General features: G+C 35.0%; 1 protein-coding gene across 5 annotated transcripts in view; it reads right to left on the bottom strand.

Moving 5' to 3' along the window:
- Positions 1-20,798, bottom strand: part of SOX5 (SRY-box transcription factor 5) — a 435,827-nt gene that overhangs the window by 112,426 nt on the left and 302,603 nt on the right. The window lies entirely within an intron of this gene.

Below are 20,798 nucleotides of genomic sequence, written 5' to 3'. Positions count from 1 at the left end.
AGGTACAATAGACCTGTTGCATAGGGCCCAATGAATTGCTAAGAAATATAAGTAATGTACATTATTTGTCATCTGACACATGACCATAGCAAATAACTAAAAATAAAAGAACAATTTTGTAATGCATAAAACATTTTGTAGAAATCTAATTTATAAAAAATGTGTTGAATACTGCATGCATGAAAAATGTAACTTAAAATAACTCAGTTAATATAGCCATTCAAAAACATTTATTGAGTACCTGCTATGCATTAAGCACTCCTCTTGGTGCTAGACATAAAGCTTTGGAAAAGATTAAGATGCAGATGTGAATTTACTGGGAATTTAATGAAGCTTAAACTTTGGGCTTTTGAAACTGGCCTCTTGCAGTATGTTCACTGTATATTTTTACATTTGTCATATATTTTTATATTTATCAGTTGTTGTAATTTGTTGTGATTTCTTGTTATAAATGAATATTCACTTTTGTACCTAAGTGTGCGTGTTTGCGTGTGTGTCTGAGCATATAAAATGTTTGCATTTTTGTTCGAAAGACAGTCTCCCAGGTTATTTTTTAGGCTTCAAAATACCTGGATCTACCTCTCTGGATCTGGCCTTCCAAAAGCTTACAATTTAATGGGAGAAAAAGATAATTACATGACTAGTATAATATATAATGGCAGTTAAGACAGGGAAGTAGATAATGCTATGGACTGCACTGTGGTTGTCCCAAACCTAGTCTAATATATCAAAGACAGCCTCCAGGAAAAGGTGATGTTTAAGGTGAAACTCGAATTAAATTATAGTTAGCTAGACAAAGAAGGGAAGAAAGAATGTTCCAGGCAGGGAAACAATTTTCATCAAGAATCAAATGGAAGTGTTAGTTATAGCCCAGTCCTTGTATTGCTGAAGTACAGAGAGCAGGTAGGGAAGTGAGATCAATGGGATTGGGGAGGGAGTAAGATGCCAGATTATGTATGATTTCTGTAAATATTAAATGATCTAAACTTTATCCTATGAGGTAAAGGAAATCACGAACGTGGAAAACAGATGCGTTGAGTAAAATCAATTGGGTGGGAGGTTGAGAGCTGCAATCAACTAGTGAACAGATGCAGAAATCTGTATAAAAGGTAATAATGGTCAGACTAGGATGGTGACATGGGGATGGAGAGTGAGGCAGGGACTCCAGAGATATTTAAATGTATAACTGGTAAAACCTAATGACTGTTACATATGAGAGTAAGAGAAGACTCAAGGATGACTTCCAGGTTTTTCACTAAAACAACTGATTGACATGTGGTAGTATATACTGGGTTTGTAAACACAGATTAGAAGCAAGACTGCCAGGCGGGGCCTAAAGGGTGTTGTTGGGGGGAAGGAACAAAGAGTTCTGTTTTAGATATTTTAAGTTTGAAATTATGATAGATATCCAAGTTGAGGTATTTATTAGACACTTGATAAACATGTTAAAATTTTAGGGGAAAAGCCATCATAGGAGGCATATACTTGAGAGTGGTTAGCATGTATCTGGAATTTAAGCTGTAAGCGTTGATAAGACCACTTAGGAGTGAACCGCAGATAAAAAAGAGTTCCAAAAATTTGGACTGTGGGGTGTACTAACATTTATAGTCAGGGAGATAGGTAACTAGCAGAAGAGACTGAGAAGAAATGTAAATTTGGTGTTCCAGAAGCCAAGTAAAGAAAGACTTCCAGACAGTGATAATTTTTTTAAGTGCTGGATTTAATAACGTGGAGGTCACTGGCAACCGCAACAATGGCGGTTTCAGTGGAGTGGAGGTTGAGAAGGCCTAATCAGAAAGAGTGTGATCAACAAAGGATGATCGAAAGAAAGGAACTGGAGGCAGGAAGTGTAGACCCTCGCTTTTCAATGCAAGATTCAGATGAGGAACATTAGCATCACCTAGGAGTTTCTTGGAAATGCACATTTTTAGAACCCACTCTAAAGCTACTGTGCAGGCAGCCCCTAACCCCTAAGATAGAACCTCCAATGACTCCCACTCCCTGGTATTTATGTCCCATGTAATCACCTCCCTTTCAGTGTGGCCTGGATCTGGTAATTGCCTTCTAATGCACAGAATATGGCTAAAGTAATGCTATTTTACTTTTGAGATTAAGTTACAAAAGTATTTTGGCTGTCTTGGTTGCCCTTACCCTCTCATTGGAGCAAGCAGCTAGGTTGTGAGCTGCTCTATGGAAAGACTCACATAGCAAAGGACAGATGTTTTTGGCCAATAGCAAGCAAAGAAATGAGGCATGCCAACAGTTAATGAAGGGAGCTTGGAACAGACTGTCCCCAGTTCAAGCCTAGAGATGACTGCAATCCACGCCAATACCTGGACTACAGTGGGAAAGATCCGGAGCCACAGGTACCCAGCATGGCTGTGTCCAAATAAATGTTTGTTGTTTTAAGGCACAACAGTTTTAAGCTAATTTATTGAAGTAGGAAACATGTGGCATCTGAATCAGAATTTAAATTTTAACAAGAGCCCTAGATCATTTGTATGCATATTAGAGTTTGAGAAGTGCTAGAACAATTACACTGAGGTGTTTTACAGTAGCTAGTGAAAGTTGTGTGATCAAGCAAACTTTATCAGAAGGTACATATGCAGAAAAATCATACCATGCTCGTATGCTAATGAGAAAGATTCAGGAAATAGAGCAAAAACCTGTGATACAGGAGAGAGAAGGGACAACCAATATTACATGATAGTGCTTTATCATTTCATATTTTTAGTATTTAATCTTCAAAACACTATCCAATTTTATAATAGGACATTTAGATATTTAAAAGCTAAATTCATGCAAACTAGTTAAAATAGTAAATACTATTATAGTATGACTATTAGAATTGACAATTTAAATGCTTAAAACTACTTAATTCATTTGTACTCTTAACTTAGGATACATAATCTTAAAATTAACAAAAGCAAAATTGTAGAGGCTGTGGTACTCTTCGCAGTGAAAATTCATTTTATATTATTTATTTTCCCTGTTGTAAATTAACCAATTCATAAGCATTTTAATATTTATCATGAACAGAATTCTGCTAGCTGCTCTGTGAGACAAAACAAAACTTGGTCTGTATTTACTGCATTTCTATCTTTTCTAATAAGTGCTTATTTGAATAATGGTAACCATCATCAGTAGGTACTATAGGAGATAAGGGAGAACTAATCCAGGCTTCAATCTTAAAGGAATAGTTACAGATGAAAAGAAGAGTGAGCTTGGCCTTGAAAATGTGCAGGTGGAGGGGAGGAGAGACCTTTCGGATAGGGTGAAATGCATCAAAGCAGGAGTAGGACATGCTAAAGGAATGTAGAGAAAAAACAGTTTAAATAACAGGTGATAGAATAAAGTAGAGGGAAAAGAGATTGAAGACAAGGAGTTGGGAAACTTTTAATACTGCAATCTTGAGATCTGGATATGAAAAGGCAATGGAGAAGAAATGAAGTTTTAAGAAGCCTCATTAAAGAGCTTAAGTAGTAGGAAGTATTAAAGATCACCTGGTTCTCTACCCTAGAGACACAGACGTATTCCTAAATTTGTTTAACTCCTAAATTTAGCAAAACACCTGCAGGTGTTTGGGACACTTTTGCATTACTAGCATCTAATTATTAATATCAAATTATATGTACATTTCAAGCTCAGATTATTCCATAAAATTTAAAAATATGCATATGTTATAATCTTTTTATTTATTTCCTAAATTAATGAATGTGTATTAATGAAATTAACATTATCTTTCCTTTGGATACGCATATATATGTAAATACCTATTACGTTTTACTAATGCCACATTGTATGTGTGTAAAAGTATGTATACACAGGAATACCTTGGAGATATTGTAAGTTTGAATCCAACTACCACAATAAAGCAAGTATCACAATAAAGCAAGTTATGCACAATTTTTTATTTCACAGTACATATAAAAGTCATCTTTAGACAAAACTATAGTCTATTAAGTGTGCAATAGCATTATGTCTAAAAAATACACATACCTTAATAAAAAAATACTTTATTGCTAAAAAGTGCTATCATCTGAGCCTTCAGTGAGTTGTAATCTTTTTGCTGGTTAAATATCTTGCCTTGATGTTGATGGCTGCTGACGGATCAGGATGGTGGCTGTTGAAGGTTAGGGTAGCTAACCTTCCTTTCGTTTTCTCTTATTTATTTATTTATTTATTTATTTATTTATTTATTTATTTATTTTGAGACAGGGTCTGGCTATATCGTCCAGGGTGCAGTGCAGTGGCGCAAACATTACTCACTGCAGCCTTGACCTCCCGGGCTCAGGCAATCCTCTCACTTCAGTCTCTTGAGTAGCTGGGACCACATGCCCACACCACTCCAACCAGCTTATTTTCTGTAAAGGCAAGGTTTTGTAATATTGACCAGGCTGTACTTGAACTCCTGGGCTCAAGCAATCCACCCGCCTTGGCCTCCCAAAGTTCTGGGATTACAGGCACAAGCCACCGTGCCTGGTGGGAATTTCTTCAAATAAGACAACAATGAAGTTTGCAGCATTGATTGACTCTTCCTTTCACAAAAGATCTCTCTGTAGCATGTGATACTAATTGATAGCACTTAACTACAGCAGAACTTCTTTCAGCTTTGAAGTTCCATCAAACCCTGCCACTGCTTCATCAACTAAGTTTATTTAATGTTCTCAATCCTTTGTTGTCATTTCAATAATGCTCACATAATCTTCACCGGAAGTATAATTTATTTCAAGAAACCATTTTCTTTGCTCATTCATAAGAAGAAACTCCTCATCCATTCAAGTTTTATCATGAGATGGCAGCAATTTAGTCACATCTTCAAGCTCCATTTCTAATTCTATTCTACTGCTGTTTCCACCACATCTGCAATTATTTCCTCTACTGATGTCTTGAACCCCTCAAAGTCATCCAAGAGGGGTAAAATCAAATTCTTTCAAAATCCTGTTAACGTTGGTATTTTGACCTCCTCCCTCCCATCAATCATTAATGTTCTTAATAGCATTTATAATTGTAAATCTTTTCTAGAAGGTTTTCAATAACTAGTTTTTTTCCAGATCCATCAGAGGAATCACAGTGGCAGTGACAGGCTTATGAAATGTATTTCTGAAATAATAGGGCTTGAAAGTCAAAATTACTCCTTGACTCGTTGGCTATAGAACAAATGTTGTGTTAGCAGGCATGAAAACAACATCCATCTCCTTGTACACCACCATCAGAGTTCTTGGGTGACCGGGTGCAGCTGTCAATGAGCAGCAATGTTTTGAAAGAAATCTTTTTTCTGAGCTGTGGGTCTCACTAGTGGGCTTAAAATATTCAGTAAATCACACTGTAAATAGATGTGCTGTCATCCAGGCTTTTGCTGTTCCATTTATAGAGCCCAGGCAAGGTAGATTTAGCTTAATTCTTAAAAAAACTAAGATTTTCAAAATAGTAAATGAGCTTTGGCTGCAACTTAATTCACCAGCTGCAGTAGCTCCTAAGAGTCAGCTTGTCCTTTGAAGCCAGACATTGACTTGTCCTCTCTAGCTATGAAAATTCTGGATGGCATCTTCTTCCAGTAAAAAGCTGTTTTACCTACATTGAAAATCTGTTGGTTAATGTAGCCACTTTTGCATCAATGACCTTAGACAAATCTTCTAGATAACTTGCTGCAGCTTCTACATCAGCACTTGCTGTTTCATCTTGCACTTTTATGTAGGTAGATGGCTTCCTGAACCAGCCGCCCCAACACCAACCTTTTCTTCTGCAGCTTTCTCATCTCTCTCAGCCTTCATAGAATTGAAGGCAGTTATAGGTCCTTCCTCTGGATTAGGCTTTGGCTTAAGGGAATGTTGTGGCTGGTTTGATCTTCTATCTCAACTACTCAAACTTCCTGCAACTCAACAACAAGGCTGTTTCGCTTTCTTATTATGTGTGTGTTCACCGGCATAGCACTTTTAATTTCCTTCCAGAAATTTTCCTTTGCATTTGCAACTTGTCTGTCTGGTGCAAGAGGCCTAGCTTTCAGCCTACCCCAACTTTTGACACACCTTCTTCACCAAGCTCAATCATTTCTAGCTTCTTATTTAAAGTGACGGATGTGGGACTCTTCTTTTCACTTGAACAGTCTGAAGCCATTATTGGGTTATTAATTGGCCTAATTTCAATACCGTTGTGTTTCAGCAAATAGGGAGGCCCAAGGGGAGGAAGGAAGAGACGAGAATGACCAGTTGGTGAAGCAGTCAGAACACACACATTTTTTTAAGTTTCCCATCTTACGTGGGTGAAGTTTATGGCATCCCAAAACAATTACAACTATAATATCAAAGATCACTGATCACAGATCACCGTAACATATAATAATAATCAAGTTTGAAATATTTAAAAAATTATTAAAATATGACAGACAAGAAGTGAGCACATGCTGTTGGAAAAATGGTGCTGACAGACTTGCTCTATGCAGAATTGCTATAAACCTTCAATTTGTAAAAAATGCAATCTGCATGAAACACACTAAAGCAAAGCACTATAAAATGAGGTATTCCTGTATGTGAAAGTTTATATAAGCTAAATAATTTTTATATGTGTTATGGATTGAATTATGTCTGCCTACAAATTGATATGTTCAAGTTGTTACTACTAATACTCCAGAATGTGACTATATTTAAAAATAGAGCCTTTAAAGAGGCAATTTAAGATAAAATTAAGTTATATGCATGGTGACTTAACCAAATATGTCTGGTGTTCTTATAAGCAGAACAGATTAGGACACAAACAAAATAGAGTCTGGTATGACCAGGTGTGAACATAGAGAGAAGGTGGTCATCCAAAATGGAGTCTGGTATGACCAGGTGTGAACATAGAGAGAAGGTGGTCATCCAAGTATGACCAGGTGTGAACATAGAGAGAAGGTGGTCATCCAAAATGGAGTCTGGTATGACCAGGTGTGAACATAGAGAGAAGGTGGTCATCCAAAATGGAGTCTGGTATGACCAGGTGTGAACATAGAGAGAAGGTGGTCATCCAAAATGGAGTCTGGTATGACCAGGTGTGAACACAGAGAGAAGGTGGTCATCTACAGGCTGCAAAGAGAGGTATCAGAAGAAATAACCTGCTGACACTCTGATCTCAGCTATATAGCATACAGAGCTGTGACAAAATAATTTTCTGTTGTTGGAGCCACTCAGTCTGTGGTATTTTGTTATAGCAGCCATAACTAACTCGTGTAATATGCTTGCCATATACAGCCATATGTCAATATATTTGGTGTCTAAGTGAATTGGGGAAAACAAAAGACTGGCAGCAGGAATTTAAAAGACTACTACAGTTATTATATATCTTTAATCATATATAGTTTCAAATATACAAATATAACCAATATGTTGACTAATTTCAAAAGGATTGTGTCTAATAGCACTATACTGTTTCAATGATGTTCACCCAACACATAAACACAATGAACTTAAAGCATGTCTCTACCTTGTTACCATTTTTTTCAAGCCAAGATTACTTTGGTTGAAGTATGCTCCTAGTTACAACAAAGTAAATACAAATAAAATATGTGTGAAAATTTCCGATACAGCCATTTAACTCTCAATTTAAAAAATTCAGACTATATTACATGGATGTGTCAGTGTTCTACAGTGGACATAGAATCTACAAAACTTCACAAACAAGGTCAGGGGTCATTTTTAATGGCAAAGGAAAAATACAGAAGCTGCTGTAAAAAAAAAAAAAAGAGTTTTTATTGAAGTAAATACTGTCATCTATTTGCGCCATTCCTCAATTAACTGTACTAAAAAAAATATTACAACAGATTTATTTTGTAAATACCTCATGAGGTTCATACTTAGTAAAAATATCAGATAATGGAAAACTTTGACTTTTAAAGTTCAACCATGTGTAAGTTATTCAAATTGACTTTCAACTAGTTAAAAGTAATTTCTTCTACTCTTCCCTAGGTTTTAACCATTTGAAAAATTTTTCCCTAAGCCTTTCCAAAATTAATTTGCTTCTTATTTCAAGACCAGGCATGGAAATTCTAGCTCAAAATTAAAATTTTTCAAAAAGCTAAAAAGTATACTGAGACATGTTATTCTATTGTTTTCAGAATACAACATAGCTTAGTGTCTACTGACACAAATGATACGGCTCATATTAGCTCTTTAAAAGCATTCAATTGCATCATTATTATAGTTGTGCATATTTAGATATTAATTATCTCCAGTCATACTATGAAGAATTTGTCTCTATACTATATAACACAGCCTAAGAAGAACAATTTTTCCCACAAGATTATTTAGGATGAAGAAAAATGTGAAATGCAGATGTGGTTTTAACAGGAGTCAACAACACACACTCTTTCATCTACTGAACTAATACAAAAGCTTTGGACAGCTTTATGGCATTATCTTCACTGAAATGTGGAGACTCATTCCTTTATTAGCCTTACATGTTTTTTTGTTTGTTTTTGTTTTGCCTCCTTGACAAATACCAGATTGCCTTCTGTAGGTGCTGGGAAATATGAAAATTAACCCCTCTCTGACATACACACACACAATCCCTGTCCCAGTCTTAATCAAGTGAGGAGGATTCACCATGTAAACTAATCCAAATATACAATAAGCAAAGTAGAAGGGTGTAAAAGTTATTCTGGAAACCTGAAAGAAAGAACTCAACCTGAAAGAGGCTCGACGATCAAGGAATTGTATTTACTGAGGTGTCTCTTAAAAGATGGCCACTATCCCTACCAAATTATACTTCGGGACCATTTTACCACCTCCTTTCCATGTATTATAAATGTTAGAGGGTCAACAGTAAGCATGGACCTTTCAGTGCAACGAGCATTGCTCCTATTAAAAACGAGGTCAGGAGATGGAGACCACGGTGAAACCCCGTCTCTACTAAAAAATACAAAAAATTAGCCGGGCGTGGTGGCGGGCGCCTGTAGTCCCAGCTACTCGGAGAGGCTGAGGCAGGAGAATGGCGTGAACGAGGGAGGCGGAGCTTGCAGTGAGCCGAGATTGCGCCACTGCACTCCAGCCTGGGCGACAGAGCGAGACTCCGTCTCAAAAAAAAATAAAATAAAATAAAAAAATAAAAATAAAAAAAATAAAAACCTTCTCAGATTGGTACTGAAAGTACATTGTTCTTACCACTCTCATTTCCAGGTGGAGGAGGCCTTGTAGAAGTCTAAGACAAAATGAAGTTAGTAAGGACACTGTAGATGGAACTTTGGAAGAAAACTGCTTTCTTTCATCTCATGTTGCTTTCTTTCTTTCATGTCATGGGCTGATAGAGAAATTGGTGGCTGCCTTCTGCTTGGGGTAGCCCCCTGCCATTCATAGGGCTAACAAGAACAACTATATTTACGCCTACATCCAGGGATATTTTCATTACTCCCAGTGTTTCTGATGCAGAAAGGGAATGGGGAACTATTCAGCTAAAGAAGCAAGTAGAGCTCAGATCTTGAAGAGCCTTATGTTTTCCTTTGAAGACAATGTTAAGTCACTGAAAGGTTTCAAGCAGGAAGGTAATATTTTTTGTTACTATTTGTGTTCCAGATATATCAGTTTTGTGGCAAGGCATAGAACGATTGTAAGGAGAGACTGGAGATAGGTATGTTAAAAACTATTGCAGTAAATCAATGAAGGAGAGCAGAGAATAGCTTTGGGAGACAGACTGGATAACTGATTTGATGAAGTAAAAGAGAAAAGAAAATATGTGAGTTTTTTTTTAATGTTTGAAGTTTTATTTTGGTATATGATTTAAGAAATATTGTTTCCCCAAATATTTAATTATTCCCACATCCTTTTTGAATAATTACTTGTTCTCCCAGTGATTTGAAATGTGGGAAGCTATTATTTGTTCACTTTTGTCACTCTGTTGAAAATATCTTACATATACATAGACACATATATACATATATGTAAATGTGTAAAATTGCTTTTAATCTTCACAACAACTCATTAGGGTGGAAATTATTATTCCCATTCTATAAAATTCTTTAAACTGTCCAGGATTATCCCAAGGTTAATCATGACTGGAGTCCTTACTATTTTAATAAGGAAAACATTATCGTAGAACACACAGACTACTTTTAAAGCATTATGCAAATGTACACTTCAATTTTCATAACATATTCACCTAATGTCCATTCAATTAACATGTATTAAACTCTTACTATGTGGAGAACACAAAGCATTAAAAGGTACAATCCTTGCCTTCAAAACACTTTCAGTTATGAAAATAAGACACATAAATGTGGAAAGTGAAATGAATCAAAACTATACAGTTGGAGTCAAATGAATATAGGCAGTAATTACCAGAGAAAGGAATTTATCCAAGTTGGATCACTGGGGAAAGAATCCATGGAAAGGCTGAGATTGAGTTAGGCCTTGAACATAAAATACGAAGTAGAAAAGAGAAGCCTATGAGCTGAAATGCCTGTTGTAGAGTAGATGCTCAATAAAAAAATTGAGCCTCAAAGTAAGTGGTACAACAGGATCAAAGAAATGAACAAGCAAAATTCAAGAACTAGCCTGTAGTTAAACCCATTTCATCTAGGAGCAAAAAGTATTTAGAAGTCTGATTACAATCTATTGATGACCTCAAATACCAAAGTAAGAAATTTGTACATAACTATGTCTTTAAATATATGCACAATTACCTCCTATCCTAAAAAAATGAACTATCTAGAATATAAAACACCTTCTAAAACCATAATCTATTTTCTCTCATCTAAACTGTTAAAAACTAGTGATAATCTTAAATCCTTCTCCTACACTTTAGTTCTCAATCCATATATTTTTGGGGAAATGCTTTATAAATTTACTAATGACCTCTGAATTGCCAAATTTTAATGAACATATATCTGCAACAGCTGCCTCTGTTAATGATTTTCTTCTTCTCTAATTATATCTATACATTCTCTTGGCTTTTCTTAAAACAGCTGTCCTGGTTCTCCTTATACCTTGTTCATGCCGACTTTATTATCTGTTTCTGCAATAGGCTGTTCCACCTTCCTTCATCGATCCCTTCCTTAAATACCGGTATTCCTTGGGGTCTAATCCTTGGCACTTGGTTCTTCTCCTTCTATTCACTTCATCTGAATGATCTTATCCAATCTCACGGTTCAGCAACCACACACAAACTAACATATTCCAAATCAGTGACTGTAGCCTAGACCCCATCTACTGTTTCTTTTTTTTGTTTTTTGTTTTTTTTTTTTTGAGCAATTCTCCCTAGCTGTCTCACAATAAGCTCCATCTTCGCATGTACAAAATGTAATTTATCTTCTTTCTTCCAAAAGCTGCTTCTACTCCTGGTGTTCTTATATCACTTAGTGACACTCAGTCACCAAGACTACAAATGTGAAAGTAACCTTGATTTCTCCATCCCTTTCACCCTCCATGGCCAATAAATCATGAAGATCGTTTCCTTTAAACTCCTAGGTCTACATTTCTTTCTATTATAAGAGCTTCTCAATCAGTCTCCCAGGCTCGAGTCCTCTGTTAAAGAAATTCATTCTCTATCTAGTTTCCAGTAGCATTTATTACAGGCAATCTGTAGTATTCATTCCTTGTATTTAAAGTATAGTATTTATTAATTATATATTATGCATTAGGGGCTGAAAATATAACAGTGAACAAGAGAAGCATGCATTGATATGGATATATGGATGGATGAATGAATATAGATGGATGGATGTATGAATGTACAGATGGATGGATGGATGGATGGATGGATGGATGCCAGTATGATCTCAATCCTGGGCTTCAGCTCTTTAGTGGTTTTCTGGCTCCTGTAGCATATGTCTACACATATTTCCCTGAATTGGTCTCATGTCCTCAAAGTATTACTCACTTGTCACTTTCTACCATATACATTATTCTTAACACTTAACTGTTTATAGGTCTATGTCCACCCTATTTTATCTCTTGCTTTCTGGTCTTTAGGCTTTTTTTCTGCTTGGAATAGTCTGTCTGTATCCCTTCAGCCCCATCACTTCTTCGATTGTATACCTGCCTTTGTCCTTTAGGTTGACTTGAGACCCCTCACACTAAGAATCTTTTCCTGATACTTCAACACTCTTAGATTTAAAGTAATTCCTTTTCCACAGACTTCTCTTAAAATGTGATGCATATCTGTATATTACCACTGCTTATATCCTTATTTTGTCTGTTCGGGCTGATACAACAAAATACCACAAACTGGGTAGCTTATAAAGAACAAACATTTGTTTCTCACAGTTCTGGAGGCTGGGAAGCCCAAAATAAGGGCACCAGCAAATTCTGTGCCTGATGAAGGCCCATTTTTTGATGAATAAATGGTGCGTTCTTTCTGTGTCCTCACACTGTAGAAGGAGCAAGGCAGCTCTCTGGGGCCACTCTTAGAAGGACTTTGCCCTCATGACCTAATCACCTCCTATTAACTTGAAGGTGAGGATTTCAGCGTATGAATTTTGGGGGAAAATAAACATTCAGACCATAGCAATCCCATTCTCCCCAACTAGACTAACACCATCCTAAAGGGAGGAATTACGTCTTACTCATCTATAAATCCCTAGTCCCTAGCACAATGCCTGACACACTTAAGCCTATTAAAATCTTTATTGACAGAATAAATGAAGGAAGAATTCATTTAAGAAGTTAACAAATATCAAATACAAGAGACAACTCTTGGCATATCAAAAGCTTAAGGTTTAGTAGAAAAAACATATTATAAGACAATAACACAAGTAAGTATCAAATTAGTTTTTTGTGCACGGTTTAATTCAAACAAATACTATGTTGAGTTGCAAATGCTAAAAGGAAGAATAGATAATGAAGCGGGACAGAGAGGCCTAGAATTTAGGGGTAGGAGGAAATCAGGACCCAGAGAAGGTAGTTAAAGAATAAAATAATCCCTTTTAACATATTTTCATATAGCAATAATTCTTTTATAATATTCCATAATTTATCTCTTGTAAATTTTGATTTTATAAACAACTCTTATCCTCTTAGGTATGAAAATTAAGTAATATGCAATTCCAAAGTCTTAAAATGATTTCTGTTCATCAACAAGAATCTTTTATTATAATTTCATTAAAGCACCTGCACTTGGTCATTGTATCCACTAGAAAATAAGATGTTACATATAAATATATAATGAAAACAAAATCATTCTTCATTGTGATTGTTTCATATCATTTTATACTTTCTTAAATCCAACCAAGATGAAATTTGTTTCCTTATGGCAATAAGTTCAGCTATACTTTTTTCCTCATTGTAAGTAGTTACATTTATAACAACTCTCCTACAGCATCTTGAGCAACCAAGAACAAGTGATTTGCTATACACAAGTAAAGGTGAAGGAGTTTCTAAATGCGGAAGGTCTGTACAGTCTTTTTAGATTTGCTAGAATAGTATAATACGACTTTCACATTTGAAACTTTTTATGAGAAATGCTAATATTTTGTATTAAATTTCATAGAATGGTAAGTAATGAATAGGAATACTTCATATACATTTTATTCGAGAGAGTAAAATAAATTAGCTCTTGTTTGACTATATAGATATTTTAAACTAAGATATTATAAGGTAATTGTTAGTTCTTAACTGCTTTGTCACAGCTATTTTCAATAAGAGATTTTTTTAAATAAAATATATTTTTATGACTTCTTAACGTAGTATAGCAAATGAAAACTTTATCCTATTTAATTTAATAGTTACCTAGTTGGCTAGTTTAGAAAGAGATTAATTTATGAACTCTTTAAGAAACACCTCTCAGAATGGGAAGACCTTTCTGCATATAAAAAATACATTGTTCTTCATCCCCTTGCCCATAAATTGGAGAACGTGATTATCAAGAAAACTTCTTGGATTAATTATCTAAGAAATCTGAGTATCCCTGAAAAGTGACAATGAATCAAATATGTCTCCTTTTCCTTCTGTATTCCCGCCTGATTGCTAAGGCATCATTTAAGGTATTGCACAATAACTCATTTTAAGCTGCTTAGCAAGAATCATGAATTATGGAACTGCTTCTATATCCAGCTCTATCTTGGAATACTATGTCTACATTTTGCCTCCGTGTCTTATGAAGAAATGAATGGTCGAGAGAAAATTCATCCAAAATGTTTCAAGTATTAGAAAGTAAGAATTTGGAAGAGAGGCATTCGCATAAGCCACTTAAGACCAAATTAAATGCAATTTCTCTTCTATTTCCCACTTTTAATATTAAGGCTTAGCAACCATTTAATTTGTTGACTCCCTTTAGAGCCATTGCACCTTTCTCTCTTATCAGGGCTTTTGGCAGACATCATATACCTCCTGAGCGTATCCAGGGTCTGAAGTTCATAGGTGAGAACAGGAAGCTTCGTAAATCACTATAATGGTAAGCCTATGAGATACACATTTAGAATGATTGCTGGCCTAGAGATTCCTACTAAAATAATAAATGTTAAACCTCTAGAAGTTAATAAATGTTGTCATTAACATGAATGAAAATGAAAAAAACACATAATATAAATGTCTTGAATGGTCAGAGGCATAGTGACCTAGAATAGAAAAACTCCTGACATCCTTTTCATTATGACATATTTAATAGTTTCAAAACAGGAGTATATGTTTAATGAATAATAATGATATTTTACATTTATACAATAATTTGACTTCTTTAGAAATGCATATACTCATCCCATTTACATTTTACAATCTCCTTATGAAGTATGTAGAGCAGACATTACTGTGGCTGCCTGAAAGATGAGAAAGATAAAACACGGAGAGGAAGATGACTTGCCCAAGGGCACAGAATAATATGAAATGGGACTGTGACTACTAAGGTCTTCTGACCCCTTGTTTCATTGTTTTTTTTTTGTTTTTTTTTTTGTTTTTTTCTGATAGAATTCATCAAAGCCAGACAATTAGTTTCTGATTTCAAGTCTTATGAATGCTAATTCATAGATAACTTGGGACACTCTATTTTGAAAGTTTTAAATTCTCCATTAACAAACTCAGAGAGCATTAGAATTTAGATGGAAACTCTCAGGTGCAAAATGTTCAGAACGAAACTAAAGTAAAATATCACATACTAGAAATGGAACTGGCTACATGAAAAATTCATTTGGGGCAATATGCGCATACAAAAATATTCATTGTAGCATGGTTTGAAACTGTAAATGCTGTAGAAATACTTAAATGTCCATTAGTGGGGAAACCAAATAAAACACGATGTATCCATCATAAAGAAATATAGAATAATTTACGTCTGAAAGTATGGAGGAAGAAGATATCCATGATGTATTTTTCATACATGGAAGTAGTTTGTAGTCTATGTAGCATATATTCTCACATATATTATATGATATACAGTATATATCATAAATGTACATAGTAAATGTATCATGTTATGCATATTATAATACACAGGCTATTTTGCTACCTATTACGTATCTATATCTAAATATTTTTATACAAATATATATAATGGATTCATATTTACAGGTATACCTAGCTCTGGAAAAACATGTATAAAATTAATGGTAGTTACATCTGGGTAGTGGGATTATAGGAGTGTGTGAGTGAGTGAAGGCAGATAACTTTTAGTTTGTTTTCTATAATTCTCCATTGTTTGAGGTTTTTGCAAAACGCAAATGCTACCTTTAATATATTAGAAAAAATGTGAAGGGTATTATGAGCTGACTATATAAACAGGTTTAAGAAATGTTTAAGTATACTCTTTGAAAATAGAACCAAAATCAATTATTAGGGAAATAATACTGTCTAAAAAGTTGCTGTAGTTCTTTCTCACCTGACTTTTCTCTTTTCATTGCTGGAATGTGGAAATGGCAGCAGGGTAAAATATCTAAGACCATAAGATGTAAGCTACAATTTGTGGAAAGCAGTATAATCAATAAGAGAGCAAGCCTGATACTGGATGTCATGGAGTTAGCATATAAGCAATGCTTAGATTATTACACAAGCGAAAAATATTCTTTTATCACGTTTAAGCTAGTATTATTTTGGCCTTTTACAGCAGCTAAACCTGTATCCAAATTAATGCAGCATCCTATTCCACATGACATTTCAAAGTCAGGACTTTTTAAGTCCTTATGGAAAATATGTATCTATTGTAGAGTTTGAAGCAAAATATTTTTCTTCTTCCATACTTTCCAATCAATCTTAAGACATAAGTTTGCCTTCTAGTGGAGTCTTAGAACAGGCTTACTGGAGATGACCATTGTATAGTATCATGAACAGTTATATTTATTCAGATAAAATAATACATTGTTCTGGGCTTACCCTTCAGGTTGATGAACTTAGTCTGTTACTGAGATGAAATTCCATTCTTGCTGTGGCAACAAAAATAAAAACTTAGAAGTCTAAGGGTTAGGCTCAGCTATGACAAATTCATATGGTAATACCATATTTTGAAGGCTTTTGGCTGACCGCACAGAGTGCCATTAACCACTCTTTCCGTCTTACGTGTATACATCGTCAAGGAGGAGACTCACATCAAAAAGAGAATACTAAGCTGAATGTGCTTTAGGTTTTAAGTGAATGACATTCTTATGTTCTTAATGGTTAAAAAGCAAATGACATGGATTAAAAGAAAAGCTAGTTATGGCCTAATAAAATCTGAGAAATTTATCAAGGAAAGAGTCTTTGCTTTTTTTGTTTGCTTGTGTGTACATATTTTGGCGGTGGCAGTGTGCAAGTTGGATTAAATGCTGGTTACTAATATAGATCAGTTATCATCTCACAGTTATAATGATTAAAATCAGTTATATGACAATATTTAATAAATAATAAAGTACACTATAAGCTATTATTTTTATGTCAAGTTATAATACTGTGACTGCCACAACAAAGACATATCCCTTTTTCAGTAATACAATCTTAAGACAATAATATCAACACCTTTTTTAATCAAAAGATATATTTTAATGTCCTAGAAACACTTTTCTCATGAGAAGTGGATGATGACTGTCACCACATGATTATGGAATGTTGTATACATTTTTGAACCCAGTTCTCTTTATTTTTCAATCATTTCATATTTTTAAACCACTAATATAACTACCTCAAAAGGGAACTTCAATGACTGGCCATTCAGATACCAAAATAATTCAATTCTTTACAAATATAAATATTTACAAAGCTTTACAACTAAATCAGGATCTCCCAAAGTCATTGGTTTATAAACTTCTGGGAAGGCAGAGGAGAGGGGAAGAGCTAGTCACAATAATTCTAACACAGAAAACACAGAAGCCATCTGGGCATGGTGGCTCACGCCTGCAATCCTAACACTTTGGGAGGCCAAGATGGGCGGATCACTTGAGGTCAGGAGTTCGAAACCAGCCTGGCCAACATGGTGAAACCCCATGTCTACTAAAAATACAAAAAAATTAGCAAGGCGTGCTGGCAGACGCCTGTAATCCCAGCTACACAGTAGGCTGGGGCAGGAGAATCGCTTGAACTCGGGAGGCGGAGCTTGCAGTGAGCCGAGATCACACCACTGCACTCCAGCCTGGGCTACAGAGCGAGACTCCGTCTCAAAAAAATAAAAAATAAATAAAAACAAACAAACAAAAACCAGAAGCCTAGAGACATGATTATATCCTCTTCTCTCTGCTTATTTACAAAGAACATACAGTATGGGATCTTCACAACACATTTCCTATTTTGTCAGTTTGATAAAAGCGTAGCATGTTGATGGTTTTTAGCTTGTGATTTGCTGATTGTTTCAGCACCCATCACCAATAACCTGTATGTCAGCTGACATAGCTGACACAGTTAAATCAGAAATTAGCATGCAGTCTCCTAAAATGCCAGACACATGAACTCTTTGCATAAGAGATATAATGGAATCCACGTGATACTCCCATTAACAATGAAACATGTGACATTAACTAAAAACAGGAACACATCAGCAAATATGCCTGAGGAAGTTTATGGTATTTAAGTCCTAAACATTAATTGTACTGTGGTGTATGAGGAACTAATTAACTGAGAGTTTCCCTTTTTATTGGAAACGGAAATACTGTTCAGAAAACTGATGAAGAGTAAATACAGCATATTTTAAGTTTATTAAGCTTGGCTCATCGACTTCTATTTATTTAAGCTAATCTCATAAGGCAATTAAATATTTCATTAAATATTTCAATCAGTAACTTTATATGGCTATTTAGCACATTTCTGAAAAATTAATCAATGTTTTTAAATGCAGAATGAGTATGTGAATATATTTCTAGTTTTATTCAGCCAAAACAGTGACTGACTACATTTTCTAAAACTCATTTGATCTTTTTCAACACGAGCTCTAATAAAAGGACAAGTAAAAAACAACAACAGAAAAACTTTAAAACTGGCCAGGCACGGTGGCTCACGCCTGTAATCCCAGCACTTTGGGAGGTGGGTGAGGGCAGGAGTTCGAGACCAGCTTAGGCAACATGGCAAAATGCCATCCCTCCTAAAAATACAAAAATTAGCTGGGGGTGGTGGTGCATGCCTGTAGTACCAGCTGCTCGGGAGGCTGAGGCAGGAGAATCTCTGGAACCTGGGAGGTGGAGGTTGCAGTGAGCTGAGACCACACCACTGCACTGTAGCCTGGGTGACAGAGTGAGACTGTCTCAAAAAATGAAAAAAAAAAAAAGAAAGAAAGAAAAGAAAAAGTTTAAAACTTGGTGATTATAATAAAAACAGGCAAGGCTAAGGTTGTATTAAGCCAAACAAATGTTTTCATCAGCACTCTGCTACTTTTCTGTAAACAGTTATTTTCCTCAGTCAGAGGAAACCTCATTCATGTATGGCAGAGTGAGTTTGATCCTAACTCAAAAAGAGTGAGTGATGAAATGTCACCAAATGCCAGGTGTGATTTTAAAATCATTTTTTCTTTTCAAAACAGGATCTATATTTTGCTTGTACTGTATTATCTCAGTCTTTATTATTTGTAAATAACATAATAAGACAGGCACAATGTTAGGCACCAATTCTTAGATAATCTCATTTGATCTTTGTAACAATTCAGTAAAATGGATCTTATTACACCATTGTGTAGATGAGGAAACTGAAGCTTAGTAATTTACATTAGGACAATCAAAGCATCAGAATGAGGCAAAATCTGATCCCAAGTCCAGGCTCTCTCCTTCAAAGTACCTCTCTATTTGTAGTTGCCTATTTGAGATTGCATTAATTAAATCAAAACAAATAAATAAATATTGAATGCTTGAAATCATATTGACAAAGGAGTCAATTGGTATAGACAAGTAATTGATTATCTTCATAATATTGTATATAGCACTGTTAAGTGGAAAATAAATTTTGTTATAATATTCCGTTCTGTGGTTGGCAGTATAATAGGTGAATTACAATAACTTCCAGGTTAAAAAAAATCACAGTAATTTTTAAAACAAATATACTCTAGGACAAAAGTTTCCAAATTTTCTTTGATTAAGGCACCTTTGATGGTTCAATAATTGTTTCATGGGACTCTTAAAAACAAAGGAAATATCCAACTGCTCAGTTTTATTTAGTAAAGTCCAAAGAACTTATCTATGATAGTTCATATAGTGTCCAATAGATGCCTCTGTATTTTCTCTAAAATTTTAAAATATCCTGTGCCCCTATGAATTAGCTACAGCACCCTGGGAACCTTGGCACACACTTTGAGAATCATGGCACTACGCACATGTGCAAATGTTCTTGGTAAATATTCTCTATCTGTAGCTATAGTTCATATTCAGTTTGATACTTTGAGCCACTCTTTTACTATCAAGCCAGCTCTTTTATAATTGTTTTATACTGCATATAGTAAATGGGTTTATTTTATTGGATATTGCCATTTGTGCAGATTTTTAAAATTTCCACATAAAATATCTTCCTGTTAAAATTTGTAAACCATCTAATGGTTACAATTATATGACTAGGAATTTTATACCCAAACAGAAAGGAGAGGGGCAGAGGACTGCAGTCTCTAGTAATAAGATAATCATCTCTAATTTCTACCTCTAAAATGCGTACTCTAAAGAAATAGCAGTGATGCTGAACATGCGGTGCAAAGAAGCCATGTGCTGCAGGAAGAGGCCTGGAGTGTGAGTGAGAGAAAGTGTTTTTGACTAACCTTATATCCCTCAACCACCTTATCTCAAAAGTCTCTCTCAAGTATAAAATTTTAGGCTGACACCAACATGAACATTCAAAATCATCTTCCTTTAAAGTCAATTTTTTTGTAAAGTATGATTTGCTCTAGGATGAGCAAAAGCAGTATCTTTCCAAAAACATAAAACTGTTCTACAGGTGTCAAAGGCATTTATATTTTATTTCAAAAATATGTATCTGACACAAGCTTCACAGCTCACATGTTGAAGCCTTTGATAAATAGTTTAGGATACTACTCAGACTTTCCAGCAGGAGCAAATGGACTGTGTTCTTGGACTCTTCAACCATCCGCTGTGTACTTGAACCAATTCATTTGTACACCCAGTTATTTTATTAATTTAGACTTGAAACTTTAGTACTTAGTTGTTCAAACTTAAAGGGCTGCAATAATTATTTTCTGATTAAAATGAGCTATTATCCACAAATATAATCTAGAATTGAGATTTTAAGTGATCTCTTAGAGAGCCTGGGGTGTGTTTACGTATAACAACTAAGTTGACAGTTTTAATAGAACTGAGAAGTTCAAAATACAGATTATTCAACTAATTTTTTTCTTTCCTTGAATGAACTTGTCTCTGAATGAAGCTGAATGACTAAACCAGTGTTTTCATGTAATTATTTTCAAGTTCTATATTTATTTTATACACACACATCTTATACACACACACACATATATAT

This window comes from Symphalangus syndactylus, chromosome 5 (assembly GCF_028878055.3).
Source record: "Symphalangus syndactylus isolate Jambi chromosome 5, NHGRI_mSymSyn1-v2.1_pri, whole genome shotgun sequence".
In the NCBI taxonomy this organism is placed as follows: domain Eukaryota; kingdom Metazoa; phylum Chordata; class Mammalia; order Primates; family Hylobatidae; genus Symphalangus; species Symphalangus syndactylus.
Note: the sequence above shows the minus strand (reverse complement) of the source record. Positions and strands in the feature narration are given on the sequence as shown.